This window comes from Notechis scutatus, chromosome 6 (assembly GCF_049901735.1).
Source record: "Notechis scutatus isolate UNSWTSFEM ecotype Mainland chromosome 6, rNotScu1.2, whole genome shotgun sequence".
NCBI lineage: Eukaryota > Metazoa > Chordata > Lepidosauria > Squamata > Elapidae > Notechis > Notechis scutatus.
The window spans coordinates 78,880,184-78,904,847 of NC_142014.1; the positions used below are offsets into that span (position 1 = coordinate 78,880,184).

At 44.3% G+C, this 24,664-nt stretch overlaps 1 protein-coding gene across 3 annotated transcripts in view; it reads right to left on the bottom strand.

The window, feature by feature from the left end:
• The window catches only part of CHCHD3 (coiled-coil-helix-coiled-coil-helix domain containing 3), a 423,433-nt gene that overhangs the window by 204,336 nt on the left and 194,433 nt on the right, over positions 1-24,664 (bottom strand). The window lies entirely within an intron of this gene.

The window sequence follows — 24,664 nt, forward strand, 5'->3', positions numbered from 1 at the left end:
GCCAACTTGGTCCCACTGTTCAATAATTCTCAGTTGGAGATAAAACTTACTCAAAAATAGTCTTCAAAAGAAAGCAATACAGTCTGAACTTAATGAGCAGATAAAGGTGAAATAAAAAACCAAAGAAACTACAATGAAGAAATTTCCACAATGGACCAGGATAAGTAATTACCAAATTTAAGGAGATAACAAGGCACAGTCTATTAGAACAGTGATCCCCACCCTTTTTTATGCCGCGCCCGGTATCCCCAACCTTTTTATGGTGCGGCCCGGTACCGACATCAGCTGAGCGCCGCATCTTGTTTTGATGAAAAGTGCTTCCGGTGAGCTTTCTACCCAGAAAAGCTCACCGGAAGCACTTTTTCATCAAAACAAGATGGCGGCGGCCAACAAACCAGCGGCCCGGTAGGACTTGTTCCACGGACCGGTACCGGTCCGCGGACCGGTGGTTGGGGACCCCTGTATTAGAAGGACACCAACCAAGATAACTTCAGCCCAAAATAAAACACGTTTTGCTTCTGGCAATGCTGTATTTTAACTGTCTCTCTTATATACTAGTCTCCCCAGCTGCAACCAATGAGGAGGATCATGGCCGCTTCCTCTCTCGTAAGCCAAGCTGTTTCCTTCTCTGTTCCTCCCTGCATGTCCTAGGATGCAGAGGGGATGGGCCTGGTTCTTCCTCTGACTGGCCAGCTGGCCTCTGCCCTTCCCCAGCCTCCTCCACCACCTCCGGAGTCACACCTCCACTCCCTGTCGGCTGTTCCTCCTCTCCCTCAGAGTCCGGCTCTACCAAGGGCATGACAGCTCATTGCTAATGAAGCAGTATGGAAAAATACCAGATATGTATTAACATAAATAACAGAAGTTATTTAGCTTCTATTGCAAATATTACAGTTAGCAGAAGTTGCTTAATCTTTATGTTGCAAGCTTTGGGACAATATAGAAAACTTGCTGAATTTGAATGTAAACATAATGACCTATGAACTAGATATTTTCCTGTAACAAACTGTATGGCAAGGGTGGCTTTGGAAAATGACAGATGGTGTAATACCATATATGGTGAATTGTGCAAGACAACCAATTATAACAACTTCTCCATTTCTATAGTACATATGTTATGGTATAGCTAGATAAGAGAAACGCCCTGGGTGAAGTTAGGGCTGTGAGCTGAATAAAAGTCACACCTCAGGAATAGCCCAGGGTTCAGAATTTGACATGTTAATGCTCTGAAATTTTGCGCAAATAAACCTATGTTCTCCAACCCTTCGTGGTCTTGTGTCCTGAATTGGAAGCAGGATTTGCTGCAATACTAATAGTTTCGTGTTTTTTCTCTATTTTGGCCTTCATTGATTGATTGATGGATTGATTGATTAAATGCCACTAAGCTGGAGTCAAATCTTAGCAAACAAAGAGTTGTATATGGTGTGGTCCAATAGGTCCAATAATTCTGAATTCTCCAGTTCTTCATATAGAAACTTCTGGCTCCAACGTGGATTAATTCTAAGGAAGGGTGCATAGAACTGAGGCCTTCATACATTTTCCATTCTAAGTTAAATTTCATTTTCCATACCAGCTACTAAAAGGCAGCATCTAAACTGTATAAAAGCAGGTGACGTGTTGATGTGGTTCAAAAAGAATCTCTAGATTGGTCCATTTGCTTCACTTTGGCTGCAGGAAACATTTAGCAATAAAGGCTGTTAAATTGCTATGATCTGTTTTGGTTGCAGAAAAAAACCCACTGCCTAAACCTGGATTGGATAGGTTGGCTGAAAAGGATTTTGGCCTGAATCCCTCATCATAACATAAAGGTGATGGCTTCCCCTGTCCAGCCATGTCCATCTATAGGGGGCAACAGTGCTCATTGTTGAGGTAATTCCCCGTTAGGAGAATGAGCACATACAGGGAGATGTATTTGAGAGTAGTGTTTGAATAATACACACACAGCACACAGATACACTGTACAGTAAATGTAGGTTTTTACTTCCAGAAAAGTTTAAAGCAAAGTTCAAAATAAGCAGTCCAAAATCATTCACAGGTAAATCAGTCAGTTTTCAATCCAGGGATAATCCAATAACAAAGTCCAGTGTCAAAAACAGTTCAGTATCAGACTTACATCAAATCCATGAATACCAGTCAATTATGAGGAATGGCAATATTCTCCAACAGAAGGAAACAGAGACTGACTCACACTTTCTTCTGAGACTAAGACTAAGACAAACCAGATTTCTGGCTCCATCTTATGGCCGTTTGAGAAACCACACCTATTTACAGTTTTGCAATTTTTTAAAGATACAGTTTTAAAATGTTTATCCTGGTTTATATATTTCTAACCCAAATACTTGTTAGGTGACTTATATTCCTAATATTCATCTCTGCTTCTTAGCTGTGGGAGCCAGCAGTGTCCAAAGACATTTCTATAGTCATTATACTATACACCGAGATGCACAGAACACAGTTATATTCCCATCAAAGTGGTACCTATTTACCTACTCTACTTTGCATGCTTTTGAAGTGTTAGCTGGGCAGGAGCTGAGGCAAAGAACAGGAGCTCACTCATCATGCGGTACTCTTGTCTCGAACCCAAGCTGTCGGCTTTACAAGCTCAGCATCTTTAACCGCTGAATCACCGTGCCCCCCTCAGTCATAACACAGTTATTATACTTATTATCTTATTACTTCATTATTTTTTATTTCTTTTATATTGTGTTTTTCTAACTTTCTAAGCCACCTTGAGTCGCCCTGTGTGAGTAGGCAGCAATATAAATTTTCTAAATAAATAAATAAATAACTGAACCCCAGTGGTGGGTTTCAAATTTTTAACAACCAGTTCTGTGGGAGTGGCTTAGGTGGTGCGTAGCTTGGTGGTCATGTGACTGGGTGAACGTGGCTTGGTGATCATGTTATTGGCTGGGAGTGGCCAACTCAATATCACTCACATTGAGGCACACATCTCCTCACCTGGCCTCTCATGACTGTAGGGATACTGCAACAGTCGTAAGTGTGAAAAATGGTCATAAGTCACTTTTTTCAGTGCCATTGTGACTTTGAATGGTCACTCCACACAAGCAAAGTACCAGCAAAGGAGGGGGGAAAAAACTCCAGAGACATTCCTGAGACAGGAAGTCTATTCCTGCCAAGAATGTAATAAGGGTTAACGGAGAGGCAGTTTCTGTAAGCAACATCATAATGTTTCCTTCCTGCCTTCCTTACAGGATTAGGCCAGTAATTTCTTCTAACAACCGGTTCTCTGAACTGCTTAGAACGTTAACAACCAGTTCTAGTGAATAGGTGCGAACTGGTAGAATCCCACCCCTGAGTGTAATATTACCAGAGAAAAAGCTACATAAGATTAGGTTAAAAACTCTTAATGCCTTTTTGGCTATGTAGTTACAGTGGGCTCTATCACTTAGGTCATTTGAGATGAGTACTCCAAGATCCTTGACAGAGTTTGGATCATCAACAAGGTCTTGACTATTCAGCCTGTATTTTATTTTCTGTTTTTTTTTTGTTAATATGTGGGACAGAGCATTTATTTGTTGAGATTTGAAGTTGCCATTTGTTTGACCATTCTGATACATAGTCGAGGTCTTTTTGAAGGGTATCAGTATTCTCTGTGGTGTTGAATAGCTTTACATCGTCAGAGAGAACGCAGTTGCTCTTAATATGATCACAGAGGTCATTTATGTAGAGTACGAAGAGAGTTGGTCCTAGAACACTGCCTTGGGGACACCACTGTTGACAGGTACAGAATTTGATAGGACGCTCCCAATTTTGATCTTTTGTTGTCTTTGCAATGTGACCAGATATCCACCATACCATGCCAATATTTGCTAGGCCCTTCTCTGGAATTGAATGGAGCTAAATACAGATAATCTGTGGGCTACTTTTAGCTTTGAGTTCTTGGCTTCCAAAGCTTTAATCTGGTGCCCCCTCCCTTTATTTATTTTTATTTTTATTTATTTATTTTTGTCAATTGCTTACAAGATAATAGGTATAAGTAAAAACATAGTTATGAATACATGGATATATATATAAGAAAAAGAAAAGAAAAGAAACAATAGGACAGGGATGGTAGGCACGTTGGTGCATTTATGCATGCCCCCTACAGACCTCTTAGGAAAGGGGTGAGGTCAATAGTAGACAGTCTAAGAAATCTCACCCTAGGCCAAGTACCTGTTAAGCCATCAAAAGAACAGACATGCACATATTTCTTCAGAAAGATAACAGGAAATAGCCAGAATATAAATCTTGGAGCAGGGACCTCCATCTAATTATGCTCTTTCCATCCTGGATATAGTCAATGCTTTTTCTCATAGATGGCAGCTTTTGGTTCCTACAACTCGATCTTCTATCAGAAGCAGAAGGATTGTTAAATTAATTACAGTTAATGTGGGCAAAGAGTTTTAAGCATCTAGTCCTCTTGCTGCCATGAAGCACAGACAGGAAATCCCCTCTAATATCTGGGTTACTTGCCTGTGGATTTGTCAGATACAGAACTGCTGTTTGGAATTGCAGATCAGGCAACAAAACCTTCACAGAAAGCTGCATTGACCCAGAAAACTACACTAGTTAAGACCACACTCGGAATATGGAGTTCAATTTGGGTCATCACGATCGAAAACAGATGTTGACCCCTGTTAGGGATATACACCCTAGCAGAACCTGCACGGCAGGCAGGCAGGCAGGCAAATATGTGAGATAAACATTGTTGTAGCTTACACTCAGTAAAACAGATACAATGTGCTAGTTAAATAGTTTATTCCAGTAATAGTTATAGCATAGTCAAACAGTCCATATATCATACACTAATTCAGTCCGTCTGGGGATTATTCAGTTGCAAAGTCCAGTGTCGAAAAAGAGGTCAGTAAACTTACAAATATCAGTCCAGTAATATATCTCTTCGCAGTAGAGATATGAAGAAGTAAAACCTCCTTTCTTCCTTCAGCAACAGCAGAGAACACGCAGATAACAAACCATCAATCCATCATCGTCTGCAAGCAATCCAGTAAGCCAGCAATCAATCAGGTTCTCTTGCTCCCTCTTATGGCGCTTTTACAGCCTCACCCAAAATTACATGCTTTGCAGTTAAAGTGACACACACTTAAATTCACTATCATAGTTTATATATATTATTTTACCCAAACTACGTTAGGTAACCTATGTTATTCCTAACAACCCCCTAGAAAGAGTGCAGACAAGGGGAACAAAAATGAGAAGGAGTCTGGAGGCTAAAACATGTGGGGAACACTTGGAGGGATTGGGAATGTCTAATTTAAAAAAGAGAAGGCCTGGGGGTGACATGATAGCCATCTTCCAGCACTTGAGAGGCCGTCACGGCGAGGAGGGAGACAATTTATCCTCCAAAGCCCTTGGGAGAAGGGCAAGAAGAAGATCCCCATTGTCCAATGTGAGCAAAGAGGTATAAGGACCTTATACTGTACTTAGGCTACCAGATTTATCAATACTTCTCAATCAAGTATAGATTGGAAATGAGCCACCAAGATCTGGGTTTCTTGCCTATGGATTAGTTAGACCCAGAGACAATACACCTGCCACAACACAATTCATGTAACCTTGAGATGAATTCATAGAAATCTCCTGGGCACTAGAAACAAGGATCTCCTCCTTTACTCTCTCGAGAGAAGGAAATTCGCCGTTTGGAATCAAGTCCAAAGAATTGCCCATCCCTGCTTTAGAGGGCACCAAATAATATTCATTGAAGAGTGTTGGGGAAATTATTTCTTGGCCTTAGGATGTCCTCTGTCACCATTATTATTTGTATTGACTTTGGAAGTATTAAATAGAAATGTTAGAAAAAACAAAGAAATAAAGGGAATGAAGATAAAAAATGAGGAGTATAAATTACAGGCATTTGCAGATGATCCGGTTTACATATTAGAAGAACCATTAGAAACAGGTCCTAAGTTGATAGAAAAGATAGAAGAATATGGGGAGGTTGCAGGACTGAGAATAAATAAAGAAAAAACTAAGATTTTAGTGAAGAACATAACGGAAAAACAAAGTACTGATGGACAGATTAAATATCCAGATCACAAAAAAAGTGAAATACTTGGGGATACAATTGACAGCAAGATGTGGAACACTCAAGGAGGACAATTACTACAGACTAAAACAACAGATTGCGACAGACTTGGAAAAATGGAAAAAACTTACAATTAACTTTAATAGGGAGAATATCGACAAATTAAAATGAATATATTATTAAGAATATTATACTGATTCCAGACAATTCCAATAAAGTTAGGGAAAGAATACTTTGAGGATTTAAATAAAATGATATTGAAATATATATGGCAGGGAAAAAAGACAAAGATTAATTTAAAACTGCTACAGGATACTAGAATGAGAGGAGGTTTTGGACTACCCAATTGGGAATTATATTATCATGCAGTAGTATTGATGTGGATGAAAGAATGGGTTGTTTTGAGAAACACTAGACTGTTAATATTGGAAGGGCATGATGTACAATTGGGGCGGCATGCATTTTTATGGTATAAGAAAAGCAAGGCACATGGATATTTCTGGAGTCATTATGTTCGAGATGCTTTATTATCAACATGGGAGAAAATAAGGGAACAACATTATCTGAAAATACCAGTCTGATTATCAACAATGGAGGCATTTGTGTATCCAAACGTTTTTAAAATGGAACATATTGTTACATATAATGATGTTTTAAATGAAAAGGGTGAGCTCAAAAGAAAGCAAGAATTAGATGAACAAGGGATGAACATGAATTGGTATTCATATATGCAAATACATTCTAGATATGAAAAAGATAATAAGATAGATGAGTTTTATAAAGAATTAACTGAACTAGACAACATCTTAAAAGGTACTGAAGAGAAGATGAAACTATATGGTTATTTATAAGGAATGAAACTAAAAGAACAAGTTAAAGAAACAATGATTGCTTGGGGAAAATTTTTTGGATATGGGATAGACTTGGATAAAGGGCAGAAACTATGGACTCGAAACTATAAATTAACAATGTCAACTGCCTACAAAGAGAATTTGTATAAGATGTTTTACAGGTGGCATCTACCCCCAGCAAGATTAGCAAAGATATTCAAGGACAAATCAGTGAAGTGTTGGAAGTGCCATCAGATACCTAGATCATATTACCATATGTGGTGGACATGTGCAGAAACTAAAAGATACTGGATTAAAATACACACATGGTTGGAAAAAGTGATAAAACAACATATAGATTTAAAACCAGAGATATTTTTATTGGGGATTTTGCCTGAAAGTTATAGTAAAGAAATAACATATTTGATTATTAACAGCAGCCAGAATTTTATTTGCTCAAAACTGGAAAACTGAGAAAATTCCGATGGAGGAGGAAGTGATTAAGAAAATAATGGAATGTGCAGAGATGAGTAGATTAACATTAGCAACCAGAGAGCAAGAGGAAAAGAGTATTATAAGATTTGGGATTTATTTTATGAATGGTTAGAAAGAAGAGTAAGAAATTGAAGTATATTGTAATAATAATGATACAATTGATTATTTTTGAATAAGCTATAACATGAATACGATTTGGTAAGAGTTGGGATTGCTCTTAAGGATAGCTTGGAATTGAAATAAAAAAATTAATGTGTAATACAATAATGATACAATATGATATATAATGTTGATTAGAATATAACATGAATGTAAATTTAAGAAGAAAGGTATATAACTATGGTGTGCATATATACCCAACTGACACACTGTATAACTGAAAGAAGGCTTTATTTGTAGTTCTTTTTGTTATTAAAAGAAAGAAAGAAATTGTTCTTGGCCCTCCAGCAGCAGGGAAGAATTGAGTCCAGGAGCAGGATGATAACACCAGCTCCAGGGAGGCAGGAATAATTGTATGGGCATGTTATTTATTTGTTTGTTAGATTTTTATCCTGCCTGCCTTTATTATGCTTCCCTTTTGGATGCAGTAAATTGTCTCCCCACCATCCCTGTTCCTCCTCCTCTCTCTTTTGCCTCTTCTTTCTCCACAGCTGAGGCCCCTCCTGTTCCTAAGAGCCGTTTTCGAAAAACTTCCTCTTTCTCTTTGCTTTCCTTTTTCTTTCTTTGCTCACCCTTTGTTATATCTTTTCATCCCTTCCTTTCTTTTTCCAACCCTTTCTTTCTTTCTTTCTTTCTTTCTTTCTTTCTTTCTTTCTTTCTTTCTTTCTTTCTTCTTTCTTTCTTTCTTTCTTCCTTCCTTCCTTCCTTCCTTCCTTCCTTCCTTCCTTCCTTCCTTCCTTCCTTCCTTCTTTCTTTCTTTCTTTCTTTCTTTCTTTCTTTCTTTCTTTCTTTCTTTCTTTCTTTCTTTCTTTCTCCTCTTTTCCCTTCCTTTATCTAATTCCCACTTCACTTCGCTTCACACACCATCCTTCTTCTTATTCTCCTCCCTATTCTCCTTTTCCTTCTCCTCAGCTGACATTCCTCCTGTAAAATTCCTCTTTGTTGCAAAGAAACTCTTTGGGAAACCTTCCCTCTTGCCTACCTTCTTCCTATCCCTTCCCTTCCCTTCCCTTCCTTTCCCTCCCTCTCTTTCCTTTCCTTTTCCCTTTCTTTCTTTTCTTCTCCCTCTCTTTCCTCTTGTTCTTTTCCTTTCTTTCCTCTCCCTTTCCTTCTCTGCCTCTTTACAACTTCTCTCATCTTCTCACTTTCCCACTCTTCCATGCAGGAGGGTGAACACTCTGGTTGGTTTCCTCCCCCTGATCAAGGGGACCAGCTGGGCGTGATGAGTCCTTGGCCAAGCCCAATCTCAAGGTTATTCTTAGATTCTTCGTGGAAAATGGCTAAATTCTTCTTCTTCTCTTTTTGAGGCAGAACAATTCCACTAAGCATGGTATATAAAATCATACATTGCAATGTCCTACCTGTCAATGAATACTTCAGCTTCAACCATAACAACACAAGAGCACACAATAGATACAAACTCAAAGTAAACCGCACCAAACTTGATTGCAGGAAATACGACTTCAGCAATAGAGTGGTCAATGTCTGGAATACTCTACCCGACTCTGTAGTTTCTTCCCCAAACCCCAAAAACTTTAACCTTAGACTGTCTACTATTGACCTCACCCCTTTCCTAAGAGGTCTGTAGGGGGCGTGCATAAGCGCACCAACGTGCCTACCGTCCCTGTCCTATTGTTTCTCTTATTCTTCTTTTATTTTTCTTATATGTACCCATTTCATGTATTCACAACTATGTATACACTTATACTTATTATCTTGTAAACAATTGGCAAATCAAATAAATAAAATAAATAAATAAAATAAATAAATAAATAAATAAATAAATAGAAGGACTGACCAAGCGCACAGCCATGTTGCTTCTGTGGACCTTCCTCTCCCTGGCTGCCTCTTTCCTCCTGCCTGCAACAGGGGAGGTGATAAGCAGTTTCGACTCCTGCAGTCAGTTCTTCTTGGGTGGGAAAACCCCCAAGTTGATGCCAATGAATCTGGCCAGAATATACCAGTTCTATAGAAACCGTTATGAATTTGCCACAATGTACGATAAAGATTTGCACATCCCCATGTTCTCAGCATGTAAATATCGATTTGAAGACCGTGAAGCACAGAAGGACTGTGTCGTGTCCGGCGCAGGAAGGAAGCTCGGAGTCAGTGACTGGTTTCAGCTCTTTATTTTGCTCCGGGTACAGCTTGGGCTCTCAGGGAAAAACAGCGGCTTTTTATTTCCAAGCCGCGGTGGCCGCGGCCAATGGCACCGCTTCGAATCTCCCGCGATTAGTTCCCACCAATCGCGGGGGATTTGCAGCGGGCCAATCCGTGCGGCTCGCTCGACCAATCCGGTTGCCGTGCGCTTTAGCCAATCGCGACGCGGGCGCTTGCAGTATGTAAATGACTGTACAGAACACCCCTCCCCTCTTGGTTTGGTCCTACGTGATGTAGTCCCGTAGGTAGGCGGGGCTCCGTACTTGCCTACTGGACCTGCGCAGGTTAGTTGTTGTTTGGCTCCCGGCCGGTTCGGTCGGGTCCTCTGTTTCTCTTGGCCTCATCGATGGAACCGCCTGGAAGGTGTTGCCGGGCCTTTTGTTGCAGCTCCCCCGGTCTACCCGGGCTGGTTGAGCTGCGACTCTCGCCGCTCCCGCCTAGTCTTTCTGGGCTGGTTGAGCTGGCCTGGCTGTTTCTTCCTGGCGAGGCTTCGAGTTGGCTGTTAGCCGGTGAGTATCGCCAGTTACTTTCTATTATTTCTGTATATTCCCTCCCCTCTTGGTTTGCATTGGGGGGGTTGTCTGAGTTTGATTGCGTGTCGGTTGTGTTTCTTGTTCTGGATCTTAATTGGTCGATGTGGCGTTTCCATGTTTGTCCGTCGGTTGTCTGCAAACGGTACGAGTGGGGGCCTGTCAGCTGGGTTATGGTTGCCGGTACCCATAGTGGATCTCCGGTAAGGTATTTTGCGTAGACTGCGTCGCCTGGTGCAAAAACCCGGTGCTTGCTTGATGAGTCTGGGGGTTTTTCCGGGTTGTATGTGGGGTGTAGCCTGTCGAGTGGGGACCTTAGTTTCCTCCCCATTAATAATTCTGCCGGGCTTTTGTTCGTTGTTGTGTTTGGGGTTATATGTTGTATCAGGAGCATTTTATTTATTTTTTCTTGTATTTCCCCGTGTTCGATTTTTTGGATGGTCTTTTTTGTAAATTGAACCATCCGTTCCGCCCTGCCATTTGCCGCCGGATGTGCTGTCGCTGTCAGTGCGTGTCATATGCCCCGTTCCGCTAGGAATTTTTTGAATTCTAGCGAGGTGAATTGGGGCCCGTTGTCTGACACGATGACATCTGGGAGGCTGTGGGTTGCGAAAAGCTTGCTGAGTACCTTGGTGACGGCTTCTGTTGTGGTGGTTTTCATGTTGCTTACCTCCAGCCAATTGGAGTAAGCATCCACCGTGATGAGGAATGTGTTTCCCTTTGTGGGCCCAGCGAAATCTATATGGACCCTGGACCATGGCCCCCTGGGGGTTTCCCATTCTAGGACTGGTGCGGCGGGAGGATTTGGTCTGGTTTCTTGGCAGCGCGAGCACTTGGCCACCCAAGCCTCGATCTGCTTGTCCATGCCTGGCCACCAAGCGTAACTTCTGGCCAGGGCTTTTGTTCTTACAATGCCCGGGTGTCCCTCGTGCAGCAATTTTAATACTTTCCCTTGCAATTTTTCTGGTATGACCACCCTGTCCCCCCATAAAAAACACCCTTTTTGTAGTGTCAGTTCTGTTTGCCGGTTGCGGAATGTCCTGAATGATTCGTCGTTGTCTTGTTCCGGCCACCCTTTTTCTACCCAATGTAACACCTGTGCCAGACTTTTGTCTTTATTAGTCTCTCGGTCAATGTCTGACTCGGTTATGGGTAGGTCGGGCAATGTCTCTATGCTGAGGGTGGTCGTCGTTGGTGCTGGGTCGGTGTCTAGGTCGGGCAGTGGCGAGCGGCTCAGTGCGTTTGCGTGGGAGATTGTCTTACCGGGACGGTGCATGAGCCGGTAGCTGTATGCGGCAAGGAATTCGGACCACCTTGTCATTCTCGGGGATAGAATGTTCGGGGTGGCCCTGTTCCCTGCCAGGATTCCCAGCAGCGGCTTGTGATCGGTGATGATCGTGAAGGCTCGGCCGTAGATGTATTCGTGGAACTTTTTTACAGCGGCAACGATGGCCAAGGCCTCTTTGTCCAGCTGACTGTAGTTCCTTTCCGGTTTCGTGAGGGTACGTGAGAAGAAAGCGATGGGTGCTTCTTTTCCGTCGGGGAGCGTGTGGCTGAGGACGGCGCTGATGCCGAAGGGTGATGCGTCGCAAGTGACAGCTAGCGGGAGGGTCTCGTTGTACTGGATAAGGACGGCGTCCGAGGTGAGCAGGTCCTTGGTTCTGTTGAAGGCGGCTTCCTCGCGTTTCCCCCAAGTCCATGGAGCCACCTTATCCAGGAGCCTATGCAAGGGCTCCGCCACGGTAGCCTTCTGGGGCAGGAAAACATTGTAAAAGTTAAGCAGTCCTAGAAATGCCTGTAACTCCATTTTATTCTTCGGCCTGGGGGCTTCCTTGATCGCTCTGATTTTCTCCTCGGTTGGATGAATTCCGTGCCGATCTAGGAGGTACCCCAGGAACTCGACCCTCTCGGTGTGTAACTGGCATTTTTCTTTTTTGACCTTCAGCCCCGCATTTTTGAATTTTGTTAGGACCTCCCTCAGGCGACCCTCTAGCTTTTTCTGGTTGGTTGCCGACACTAGTACGTCGTCGAAGTAGGGCACCACCCCCTTTATTCCTTGCAGAAGTCTCTACATGAGGCTCTGGAAAATGCCCGGCGCCACGCTGACTCCAAATTGGAGTCGGTTACAACGGAAGGCTCCCCAGTGGGTGACTATGGTTTGCGCCTCGGCGGTTTCTTCGTCGACCGGCAGCTGCTGGTAGGCTTGCGCCAGGTCGAGCTTCGCAAAGACCTTGCCCCCCCCAGTGAGTGTAGTAGGTGTTGCACCACCGGGACGGGGTAGGGGCTTTGCTGCAAGGCACAATTTAGGGTGGCCTTATAGTCCCCGCAGATTCTTACTGACCCATCTGGCTTAACTGGGGTGACTATTGGGGTCTCCCATCGGGCATGGTCGATTGGCTGCAAGACCCCCTGCTTGACGAGCTTGTCAATTTGCTCGTCAATTTTTGGCCGGAGTGCAAAAGGTACCCTTGGTTTTAGGCGTATGGGGGGGATGCTGGGGTCTAGGCTGAAGTAGATAGGGGGCCCTCGGTACTTGCCTAGGGTGCCGTCAAACACGTCCTGGAAGTCCCGTGCCAGTTGCTGTTCCCAGTCGGCTTCCGCGATGTGGTTTATGCCCGTGACCTCGATGCCGAGTGGTGCGAACCATTGGAGCCCTAAGAGGCTGGGTCGGTTTCGGTCCACGATCGTCAGGGGGAGCTTTGCGGTGCGGCCCTTGAAGGTCACCTCGAACTGTCCGGTCCCGACTACGGGGATGCGGTTCCCCTGGTAGTCCTTGATCACTAGTTTCTGGTTTTCTAGCCCTCCTTTGTGGATGGTCGGCACCAGTCGCTTGATCTCTTTCCAGGCGACCATGGAGAGGTAGGACCCGGAGTCTACCTCCATTCTGCATGGCTCGCCCTCGATGGCCACTTCTACGTAGACCTTTCGGGCATCGGTGGTTGAGGCATGGCCGATGGTGACCGTCTGGTGGGTTTCCTCCCTCTGGCGGCCTTCCCCGTTTCGTCGCCCCCGGGCGTCTCGGCTCCAGCGGTTTTCGGCTTGGCGGTCTCTGGGTCTGGGGGGTGTGTCGTCTCGCCTCCGGCTGCTCTGGTCTCGTCGTCGGGGGCTATAGGTCCTCTTGAGTCGGCAGACTCTGGCGATGTGGCCCCTCTTGTTGCAATGCCGGCAGATCGCGTCGATGAAACGGAATTCTGATTGCGGATGGCTGCCCCCGCACCCGGCACACTGGGGCCCTGACTTACGACCTCGTTGATCGCGGCGGTCCCGTCCTGCCTGGAGCCGATGGACGTCCTCTTCCTCGTCCGTGGTGTCGGAGGCGGAGTCCAGGTCCCCGTGGTGGGTGGTGGTTTCTCTTCGGCTCGTCTCGGGGTTTTCGGTGCGGTCCCCGTTGTCTGATCTCCAAAGCCGGGCTGCTGATTTTCGGGTTGCTTTGGCGCGGTGGCTTCCGCAATGGCGTCGACGAGGTCGATGTCGCCCTTCGCCATCAGTCGACTCTTCAGGGCCGGGTCCCTGAGGCCTAGGACCACGCGGTCTCGGAGGGCATCGTCCAAGTCTCGGAACTCGCACATGCCCCCTAGGCTCCGCAGGTCAGCCATGAAGTCGCTGATGCTCTCATCCTGCCTCTGGTTCCGCCAGTAGAATTCATCCCGCCGGATGAGGATGGACACGGCGGGGGCGTAGTGGCTCCGGAGTAACGGCTCGAGATTGCCCCAGTCCATCACCTTCACGTCTGCGGACTTTGCGAGGGCTTTCGCCATCTTGAACACTGCGGCCCCGCAGTGCGTCAGGAAAACGGCTCTTTTCTTCTGCCCGTTCGCATCCTTTAAGTTGCTACTTTCGAGGAACATTAGGAATCGGTCCATGTACGATTCCCAATCCTCAGTAGCCGGATTGAACGGCACGGGCGGTATGATGCTGGCCATCTAGTCAGTCTTTCGCTTCCTCGGGACACATGTTGGTGGTTATTTTCTGGATCCCACCTTCGTCGCCAGTGTCGTGTCCGGCGCAGGAAGGAAGCTCGGAGTCAGTGACTGGTTTCAGCTCTTTATTTTGCTCCGGGTACAGCTTGGGCTCTCAGGGAAAAACAGCGGCTTTTATTTCCAAGCTGCGGTGGCAAGGACCAATGGCACCGCTCGAATCTCCCGCGATTAGTTCCCACCAATTGCGGGGGATTCGCATCGGGCCAATCCGTGCAGCTCTGTGGTAATATATTTTATTAATCATTTTATCATTTTCTGTAAGGCCTTTGAAATACTAGCAATAAGTCTAGGGATATAGACATTCTTGGTGGGGGTAGGAGTACCTTTGCTCATGAGTGTCTCATCCTGTTTGATTCTGCAAGTTTAGAAGGAATAGGAAAATGGGTGAAAGTTCAAGGTACACAGTTGTGCTTTCTCATGGGACTTTCCAAACTTTCCCATGAGACTTTCCGTGGCTGTATGATCTCATCCTAGCAAGGTAACATCTGGGACTTTCCAAGATTGTGTGTTCTCATGCTGGTGAAGTAATCTCCTGTTGAGGTCATTGTTTTCTGAATATGCATACTGTATTTTTGCTTGTGTTTTTCTCAATAAATACTGCTACCTGAGTTCACTCAGGGCTGGCATTTTCTCAGACATTTCCCTGTGTCTCATTTCGAATGTCAGTCCACCATAAATGGTGACCCCGACGTGATAGCTTGGAAGGCTATACGTTTCCCGCATCCTATACTCATCGTCGCGGACGTCGACTGGGCCCTCATCTTCTTCGCTGGACGAAGATAGATTCTTTTCGTGAGTATGGGGGGGAGATCTCTCGAAGGCTCAGAAAGAGCACATCAGGGGAATTGAGAGGGATCATTGGGAATAGTTTTGGATTTGGAATTGGCAGTAGGGGTTGTGCTGTAGGAAAGAAAGAAATTGAGGACTTACTACAGTATGTTTGGAAAAATATTAAGTCATATCCGGAGGGAGGTAGTATTAAAGTAGAGTCCTGGAAAAAGATAGGGAAATTTTTGCACGAGGAACCTCGTGCCCCTTCTTCAATTTTGTTAACCTGGAGGGTGATTATGGATGCGTTAGCTACTTATGAACAACCGCTCCTAGCACCCCCGAAGAAAGTTTGCCGCTTTACCATGCGGTGCGTTTGTTGCCGCTGACGGCACCTCCAGATAAATCTGGGGGACTGTCCGGCGCTAGAAATACTCTGTCAGAGGATAAGAGTTTACCTTTAAGGGTTCAGGTGGATGCAGTTACTGCAGCTATTCAAGAAGCAAAGAATAGAGGGGAATTATCAGGAGATGATTTGGTGGAGTTTGAATCCGCAGCGGGAGTGGAAGCCTTTACCTCTCAGGATTTTGAGGGAAGTTAAGCAAGCAGCAAAAGAATATGGTGTTAGATCGCCATATACTCAGGCATTGTTAGAAGCAGTTGGTTATGGAAATAAAATGATTCCAGCTGACTGGAAAGCTCTGTTAAATATGATTTTAACTCCAGCTCAATATTTGGTGTTAGATCAGAAATGGAGACAGCTGGCAGTCCAGAGGGGAACAGCAAATGTTACCCCAGATCAGCTTTACGGAGCTGGTAATTTTACAACAGTGGAACAACAGAGAGATGGTATGCCTGATGAGGGGTTCGTTCTTCTCCCACAATTAATTTTTCAAGCCATAGGGGCTCTCCCTGACGGCGAAGGTGGTGAGAAGACCTTTACTAACATCAAACAAGGGAACAATGAACCCTATGAAAATTTCATTAGCAGACTGAAATTGGCTATAGAAAGACAAATTGATAATCAATTCGCCCAGAAAGAGTTGCTTTTTAAGTTAGCAGTAGAACAAGCTAACACAGATTGCAGAAAGATCTTAAATCCACTTGTAGCAAGTGGAGAGCGAGAAATCGCATGGATTTGATTAATGCATGTAGGAAGGTTGGGAGTCAGTCTTTTAACATGGAGACTTTAGCTCTGGCTTTACAAACAGGACATGCTCAAAAGGGGAATTGTTTCAATTGTGGGAAGCCTGGACATTTTAAAGCGCAATGTCGGGCTCCTGGAGGAGGTCAAAGTCAGCAGAATAAGAGATCAATGGGACAGGGTGTTCGTCCTAAATCAGTGTGCCCAAAATGTAAGAAAGGATACCATTGGGCAAATCAGATGCTCCTACAGTTTTTACTGATGGAGGGAAAGTTTTTGGTGCTTGTGTTTGGAAAGATAAATCTGGAATTTGGCATACAAAAGTGACATCAGAGCAGAAGTCTGCCCAGCAGGCAGAACTTGCTGCTGTAGTTTTGGCTTTTCAAAATTTTCACAATCAGGATTTTAATTTAATAGTGGATTCATTGTATGTGTATAAATTGTTACCCTTTGTAGCAGGTTCTTATTTGTCTCCTGGAATATCACCTGATATTTTAAGATTGCTTTTGCTGTTACAAGGATGTTTGGAGCAGCGTGTGAATGTGTGTTTTGTTGCTCACATGCCACGCTCAAGACCATGTTGACTAAATTAAATAAAAAAGGAGGAAGCTCCTGGGGCTTCCGCGATTCAAGATCAATTAAATCTAGCTTTATATACTTTAAATTTTTAAAATTTGTCTGGTAACCCCCTGCAGCGCGGCCAGCAGGCATTTTTCTTCTCCTTCTACAGATGCAGTGAGACCTCGGGTGTTGGTGCGGTTCCTTCCGGATCCGGCATGGGTTCCTGCTGAGCTGATAACGTGGGGACGTGGTTATGCAGCAGTTGAACATCTTGGTCAAATTCGTTGGGTTCCTGGTCGGTGTGTTCGACCGGATCATTCGCAGGCACCTGTGAAGGAAGTTTCGGAGGAGCAGGATGGCGCATCTGTGAAGACTGGGAAAAGATGACTGCTTACCTGAGATTACCAACATGTATGCAGCAGGTTTCTTTGGGGAACCGGACTAAATTAATCTGCAAACAGCGGTATCCTTTGGTTTTTCCAGCATATTGGTCCTGGCATAAGGATCAAGACATTCTTTACTCGGGACCTGATAAGGATATTATATCTTCAGCCTGTGCAACAACTCTGATCCTGTTTAATGTTTCTGTTTCAGACTATGGACAATATCAGTGTCAATTGGAGTTGCCTAAGTTACATTATACAGACTCTCTTTCCATTCGTCTTATGCCTCCACGAACTTCGATACGGAGGCAAAGAGATGTTATTATCTCAAAAACTAGAGACCTTGGTGATAATTTGTGGAAAGAAAATTCCTATATCAAAGATATCCGGATTGCGCCAAGGGTTTTAATGTTACTAATTGTTGGCTTTGCATGCATGTGCCAGGAACTGGGGAGGGTGGTGTATTGTTGCATGCTATTCCTTTGGATGAGTCTAAAAGTCAGAATTTGAGCACATATAACAATTTTGTTTATTGGAATCCTGATCCGACAAAGAAAAATCAGACTTTGTATATGGCTAAGGTGACCTTTACCACGACAGCTTCGGGTTTGTTACTATCGCCCTCCAGTTGCAAACTCTATTGAGTTAGGTAATAGTACCCTTTGTAAAACGGTAGTGCTTATGGAAGGAGGCTGTATGGAGTGTGCTGCTATTACTAAAGGGGAAGAGGCAAGGAACATTTCTGTTCCAGGCTGTGTCAATAATTCAAGAACATCCAGTTCGTTGTCTAAGGCTCTGTCCATCGCCGATGACTGCTGTGTTAATAGAACAACTACTAAAATGAAGGGAATTACACACGGGGCATATGTTCTTTGTAATTGGATGTGGTTGATGTGGAAGTGGGAAAGTCAGGCTGCGGCCAATACAAATCTGAGAAATGTGGTCTATTTTCCCCTTCCTGATGGTCTATGGCTGCTGTGTGGAGACACGGCTTATCAGCAATGGCCAAAAAATTGGACAGGGGTTTGTACAGTGGGTATGGTAGTTCCTGTTATCTATAAGCTGGATTCACTTCCTTCAGATACTCGGATCCGAAATCGTCGGGAATTGGATTCAGGTCTAACCAGGGGAGGTAATCTATGGACACAAATTTCTCGAGGTCTTATCCCACCTTTGGGAGTTGCTATGAACTATAGGGATATTCATATTTTAAATAATTTTACTGTTGCTATGTTTAATGATACTATAAAGAATATTAAGATGATTAATGTAGAAATGTCTGAAATTCGTAAAGTTACTTTGCAAAATCGATATGCTTTAGATATTATGTTAGCTGCCCAAGGAGGAGTTTGTGCTTTAATTCATTCACATTGTTGTGTTTTTATACATAATTATGAGCCAAACATTACAAAAACTGTTCAGGACATGGAAGATCGTATTGCTCAGCATCAATCTGGAGCCGATGGGTTTAATGCATCATTCTGGGACAGTCTGTGGTCCTGGCTTCCTGATGGATCATGGTTTCGCTCCTTATTGCAAGGGGTTGTTATTATTATTGCTATATGTATCTTATTATGTTGTTTTATTCAATGTATTCCTAATCTATTACAAATGTGTACCTCAGTCTTCCGGCGTGTGGGATCAGGTCGTGAGGGAACTGTGTACTATGCCACTAAAACACCCCCTATCTTTGAATAAATAAAAAGGAGGTAATGTGGTAATATATTTTATTAATCATTTTATCATTTTCTGTAAGGCCTTTGAAATACTAGCAATAAGTCTAGGGATATAGACATTCTTGGTGGGGGTAGGAGTACCTTTGCTCATGAGTGTCTCATCCTGTTTGATTCTGCAAGTTTAGAAGGAATAGGAAAATGGGTGAAAGTTCAAGGTACACAGTTGTGCTTTCTCATGGGACTTTCCAAACTTTCCCATGAGACTTTCCGTGGCTGTATGATCTCATCCTAGCAAGGTAACATCTGGGACTTTCCAAGATTGTGTGTTCTCATGCTGGTGAAGTAATCTCCTGTTGAGGTCATTGTTTTCTGAATATGCATACTGTATTTTTGCTTGTGTTTTTCTCAATAAATACTGCTACCTGAGTTCACTCAGGGCTGGCATTTTCTCAGACATTTCCCTGTGTCTCATTTCGAATGTCAGTCCACCATACAGCTCGCTCGACCAATCCGGTTGCCGTGCGCTTTAGCCAATCGCGATGCGGCGCTTGCGAGTATGTAAATGACTGTACAGAACAGACTGGAAGATTGAACCACAGGTAAAAGGACTTCCCAATTTTTTTTAGCTAAACTTTCATGAAATGGATGCCACGTTAAAGGAGCAGTGAGGGTTTAGGAAATAAGGCAAGACAGTGGATTTAGGAATTATGTGTACATTATTTGTACAAAAATTCCCAGGATATTTTTAGGAGCTTTGCCCTAAGAATGTTGTCTACATTGGCAAGGCCCTAATTCCATCTTTCCCCAAAGAACCAAACTCAGAGAGCCCAGATCCCCAAATTTCAAGCTCCAGCCATGTGTATTCATTACTAGAGGAAAGTTTAAAGTGGGCTCCCCAAGAGGATCAGTCAGGGGCCTCAATTTCCAGAATTCCAGAAACGGCCCAACTATGCAAACCCCCATGGCAGCAATCCCACACCCCATTCCCTGGCTGACTCGTGGTAGATCTTTCCCCAGATTCAGGGTATTTGATTCTGTCTTGTGTGAATGCCAATCAGGCACGTTGCTTGTCCTTTCTTATTCCTAGCTTGCAATGCCTTGGGACCAGCAATGCAAAAACATGGAATCGGAACAGGATAGTGGAATCGACCCCAAGGATCTTGCAAAGAGTCAGGCTGTTTTGAAGGATTACGCAGGCGCTTTGTCCTACATCAAGGGGCAGCTGGCACCATTTTCCCATCAACTGGATCAAGATAGCAAAGATGCAGCCTTCACCTTAACCAACGTCGTGCCCCAGTTTAAAGATCTTGCTAATGGATACTGGAAGCAATATTTAAGTAATATGAAAAGAGACGCAGCTGAATGCAGTGAAACGTATGTCATTACGGGTGTGGTACCCGGTGAAGATTCGATCTCTGAAGGCAGAGTGAATAAGCCCAGTCATATCTGGAGTGCAGTTTGTTGTGTGCATCCAAACCTCCACAAAACTTCCTGGGGATTCATTGCTGAGAATACTGGAATAACTTAGACAGGCTTAACTTGAGGCAGCTGGAACAAAATCTTCAAGTCAAATACGGAAGCCCATTAATCTTTTCAATGGTGCTTGCTATGTCCATGAATAATAATTAATAAGGTCACTCTCTGTCTGCCAAACAGAGTTCACAGAGCAAAAGAAAAAGAAAAAAAAAGCAAAGAATATATGTAGCAGCTTAGTTGTTCAACATATGGAATGAATGCAGTTATTATAATCCTAGTTTGATCTGTATTATCATAGTTTTTTTTTTTTTGGCTCAATCTTGTGAAAATTCAGGCTGTTTGATTAGTTTGTGGTTCAGATTGGGGAGCAAACCCAGAAAATACATTAATCCAATAATGAGATGAAGGGTGCAATGATGACACAGCTAAAACAGTTTCTTGTTTGTCACACTTTGGATGGGCTTTCTGATTACAACCCATGTGTAACTTGTTGGAAAAGAAACTGCAGTGAAAAGGAACAGTTTTTAGTCCATTGCACTCTGAGGGTGGGAAGAAGATCCTTAGGAATCAGGTTTCATTTCATGCTAAATAGGGCTTAGATTTGACACAGGTACTTCTCAACTTTCAATCATTTAGTAACTGTTTAAATTTATGATAATACTAAAGAAAATGACTTGCAATCTATGTATGACTGTTGCAGTGTCCCATGGTCCCATAATCAAAATATGGATGTTTGGCATGTATTTACGATACTTGCAGTGTCCTGAAGGTTGTAAAATTGGGTGTGACTCACTTAACAATAACATTGCTTAGTGACAGAGTTCCAGTTCCAATTGTGGTCAGACGTTGATGTCTTCCTGTATGTAACTGCCTGAACACTTTCTCTATTGATTTCTTAGTTCTTGCAATAAACTTGCTTATCAAAGATCTGCATCCTTGTGTCACTTTACAGTATGATCAATCTAGGAAAACCTGACCAGTCAATTTTGCACAGTATTATCAATCAGTCAGTCAGTCAATTGATAAATCAATCAATCAATCAGGGGTATGTCTGTGGGATGTGGGAGCATGGAAAAAGCACATTGCCAATAGTTCCATTTTCCCCCCTTATGTTGGCCTTGACTGATTGATTAAATCTCATTAAGTTGGTGTCAGATCTGTTGTAACCCAGGTTGCCTAGACAGATGCAGGCTTCCATAAAGTCATTCATTCTCTGCTATCCCATGAAAAATGGCCCTAGAATGGCTAGTAAAATCTTCATCCCAATCTTTCCCAAAGGCAGCCACCCACAGTCAGTGCATCTCAGTCAATAGCAGTCTTCCAGTATCTCAGGGGCTGCCCCAAAGTAGAAGAAAGAGTCATGCTATTCTCCAAAGACCGTGAAGGTAGAGCAAGAAGCTATCGGTGGAAACTAATCAAGGAGAGAAGCAACCTGGAATTAAGGAGAAATTTCCTGACAGTGAGGACAATTAATCAGTGGAACTGCCTGCCACTAGAAGTTGTGGGTGTTCCATCATTTTTTGCCGAAGCAAAACAATTGTCCCAGGAGAAGACACCCTCCCCCAGTATCTGCTTAAAACAGCTCAAACCAGGTGTTTCTTGTGAGGAAAAGCATGGATTCATCAATCAATATTTTAAATCAATCAGGGGGCTGTGGATAGGGAGGAGCCGGTAGCAGGGACATTGCTAAAGAGTTCTATTTTGGTCCTGATTGTTTCATTAATTGATTAAATGCCATTGAGTGGGTTAAAAATCATAGAGAACAAAGAGATTGATGATGGAGTGGTCATCTAGATCTAATAATCCTGAACTCTTGAGGTTCTTCACTTAGAAACTCTGGATTCAACGTGGCTTAATTCTAAATAAATGTGCATAGAATTGGGGCCTTAATACATTTTCCATTCTAAGTTAAATTCCACTTTCCGTACCTGTCACTAAAAGGCAGAATCTAAACTGGAGTGTAAAAGCAGGTGACACGCTTGTCTGGTTAAAAAAGGTTTGTCTGTTTTTTTTCAGTCTTGTTGGAGGAAACATTTAGCAATAAAGGCTGTAAAATTGTTGTTGCAATCCCTGCTTTGTGATTGTGGAAATCCCCCTACCTTAACCTGGATTGGATAGGTTGTCTGAAAATGATTTTGGCCGGAAACCCTAGTAGTAACATTGATAACCCCAATTTCAGATGATCTTAATCTAGTACAGATTACAGACTAGATTAAGGTATAGTTGTTTCCCTAACTAACATGTAGAGATGTTAGAACTGCACATCAGGTAGCAAAAAACTTCACAGCAAGATGAACTAACCCAGAAATGCTAGTAGTGCTTTGTACAGCACTGGTACACTTGGATTAGTGTGTCCATTTCTGGATACCACAATACCAAAATGATGTTGGAACCAGAGGTGGTTGTCAAGTAAAAAGATACTCCTTTGGTCTTTTTAGCTGCCAGAAAAAGGGAGTGGGGAGAAATAATGCATTCCTTAAGTACCTAGATAATCACCCTGGCAGCCCAAAGTTGTCAGAGCACAAGAATATTACTGGAGAGCATGATTGATGACTCTTGGGGATGGATGTGTCCCATTGGAGAATACACATCCAGCAGGTGGGGGGAGGGAGACCAGGGTCAAGGGGGAAATGAATGATGTATTTTAGTATCGGTTGCATTCAGCTAACACCAACATGGCCACTTCTTATAAATCAATTTTCTTTTCTCTCAGATGCAGCTAGAGACTTATGATTTGAATGGGGGTGGATTTGTTGGAGTCCTGACAGTGCTATTCAGCAGGTTCTGACCAGTTCTGGAGAACCGGTAGTGGAAATTTTGAGTAGTTCAGAGAACCGGTAAATACCCCCTCTAATTGGCCCTGACCCCATCTAGTCTCTGCCTCTCAAGTCCCAGCTGATTGGCAGGGGTCTTCTTTGGTTGCCCTGCACAGGAAAACTGAGCTGGAAATCAGGTTGGGGGTGGGATAGGATTTTGCAACATCCTTCTCCTGGAGTAGGATGGGGATGGATATTTTACCATATGCTTCCCCTGCCATGCCCACCAAACCACGCCTACAGAACAGGTAGTAAAACTATTTGGATCCCATCACTGATTGGGACCCTAGGAAATGCAGAGAAAAGCAACAAGGTTAATAAGGGGCCTGGAGGCTAAACCATACGATGAACGATGGAGTAATTGCGTATGTCTAGTCTAACAAAGAGAAGGACCAGGAATGATAGGATAGCCATCTTCCAGTGCCACAAAGTAGAGTGGGGTCAAATTATTCTCCAAAGCACCAGAAGGCAGGACAAGAAGCAACGTATGGAAATTAATCAAGGAAAGATCCACCCTAGAACCAAGGGGAAATTTCTTGACAGTGAGAAGAATTAATCAGCGGAACAGCTTGCCTCCAGAAGTTTCGATGCTCCCCAGAAGAGATTGGACAACTTTTACCTGAAATGGTAGAGGGTTTCCTTCTTGATCAGGGGGTTGGAATAGAAGACCTCCAAGATCTCTTCCAACTCTGTTATTCTCTTATTTTGGACTAGGACAGGGGTGGGCAAACTTTTTGGCTCGGGGGCCGCATTGACTTTTTTAAAATTTGACAGACGGGCCGGGTCAGTACAAGATTTTTGGGAATCACCCCCTTCCCCCTCTTCTCCTCCTTCCCCTCCCCTCGGAGGCCCCCTGAGTCAGGAGTTGCTACCGCCGGCGCAGCTCCGTGCGGCTCCAGTCCCGCGTTGCCTCAGGAAGGGAAAGGCAAAAAGGAAGAGCCGCGGCGGTGCTTTGCAACGGAGCAGCGGCACGGAGGCTCCTGGTTTTGCCTTTTCCTTCCCAAGGCAACGCGGGACTGGAGCCGCACGAAGCTGGGCCGGCGGTAGCAACTCCTGACAGCCCCAGCCGGACACCTGAGCGGAGCCGGGCGAAACTGCCTGTTGCTGCTGCCGAGCACCGCGGGTCGCCTCCTCCAAGCAGCCCGCCTGCCCACCAGGCTTCCTCTCTGCCGCGCGGCTCGGGGCCAGGCGCAAGCGCCCGCGAGTTTAAAGGAAGCCGAAAGTTGCTGGGAAGTTACTCGGGTGCTGGGAGCAGGCTTTTAAAGTGCCGCCCGAGCAAAGTTTAAGCAGCCCGCCCGCCCACCGGGCGGGAACCTTCCTGCTCCTCGGCGGGAAGACGCTCCAGCCTGCAAACTTTGCCTTTGCAAAGTTTAAGCCTGGAAGCCCGGAAAACCAAGCAACTTCCCAGCAACTTTTGGCTTCCTTTTAACTCGCAGGCGCTCGTGCCTGGCGGAGGGAAGCCCGAGCCTCCTCCAAGCAGTCTGCCCGCCCGCCCGCCGGGCTTCCCCTCCGCCGCGTGGCTTGGGGCCAGGCGCGAGCGCCCGTGAGTTAAAAGGAAGCCGAAAGTTGCTGGGAAGTTGCTCGGGTTTCTGGGGCTTCCAGCGCTTTGCAAAGGCAAAGTTTGCAGGTGGGAGCATCTTCCC